The following is a 979-nucleotide window of genomic DNA, read 5'->3' as shown; positions in this document are numbered from 1 at the left end:
AAAAAAAAAAGAGAACATTATTTTATTTTCAGAAGACGCCAAAAATAGTTCAACTTTGACGGGACGTCAGCGCTGAGATGCCGTACCTTTCCCTTGCCTTTGAGTGGATTCCCCAATTCACAAAGGACAGAGCCGTCATAGCGACATTCAACATCATGATCCTAAATGGAAAAAAAAAACAATTTAACAGCTGTTGTGAAAGCGCCATATAAATAATTTAGGGATGTAGAACTGCAGGCAGGAACTGGGTATACAATTGTAGCTACAGTGTCATCTGCTGCCCCCTGTTGACTGTACCTGGGACCTGACGCCAGAGTATTTGAGCGCATCAGGGATGGTGACGTTGAGCGTGGCCTGGTGGGCGTCCTCAGCCAGCTTCCCTCTTGCGGGAAAGTTGGTCACCTCCACCATCAGGCGTATGATCTTCATGCTGCTGTTAAACTGGAGGATTTGGGATTTTTCCTGCCTGGGCACAGGAACACAGCGGCTGATATATAACACTATGCTTCCATTTTGCTTTGTGTTTCAATAAACCATTTGCTCTTGGTTTTCACCTGGGGAACGGCTTTTCCTTATTGTCGGCAAAATGGGCCGTCAGCTGCAGGTTGCTGGTGCACTTGTTGTCAGAGCCACACTCGTTCTGGAAGTTAATCTGAGAACCAACCCATTTGGACAATGAGTGGACGTTCCATTTGGTACAGGTATGGCAGCAGGAGTGTAAAGTGACCTGTGTGCACTTTTGAGTCTTACCTCACTTCTTTGGGTGAGTTTCTGGTCTTGACTGAGAATAGGGAATGAGTCCAGGTTCTGAATGGAGCGTCTTGATTTCGGTTTTTGTTCATCTAAGGACAGGTTGAGGGAAAAGACCACTGGCTCCAGCTTGTCCCTCACAGGCGTCTTAAAACACACCCAAGGATATTTATGTGATGATACGTCACAATTATATCAGCAATTTTAACTGGCCTAAAGTTACGGTATA

General features: G+C 45.6%; 1 long non-coding RNA gene across 1 annotated transcript; it reads right to left on the bottom strand.

Moving 5' to 3' along the window:
- Positions 1 to 59: 59 nt before the first annotated feature.
- Positions 60 to 934, bottom strand: LOC109509281 (uncharacterized). Its single transcript, XR_002166911.1, has 4 exons — positions 751 to 934; positions 555 to 652; positions 298 to 466; positions 60 to 161 (listed from the first exon to the last, which is right to left on the bottom strand). It is a non-coding gene; the product is annotated as an uncharacterized LOC109509281 (long non-coding RNA).
- Between the last annotated feature and the right edge of the window lie 45 nt (positions 935 to 979).

The sequence above is a fragment of the Hippocampus comes genome, unplaced genomic scaffold (assembly GCF_001891065.2).
Source record: "Hippocampus comes isolate QL1 unplaced genomic scaffold, H_comes_QL1_v1.1 C16841448, whole genome shotgun sequence".
Classification (NCBI taxonomy): domain Eukaryota; kingdom Metazoa; phylum Chordata; class Actinopteri; order Syngnathiformes; family Syngnathidae; genus Hippocampus; species Hippocampus comes.
This window is presented reverse-complemented; position numbering and strand designations above follow the sequence as displayed.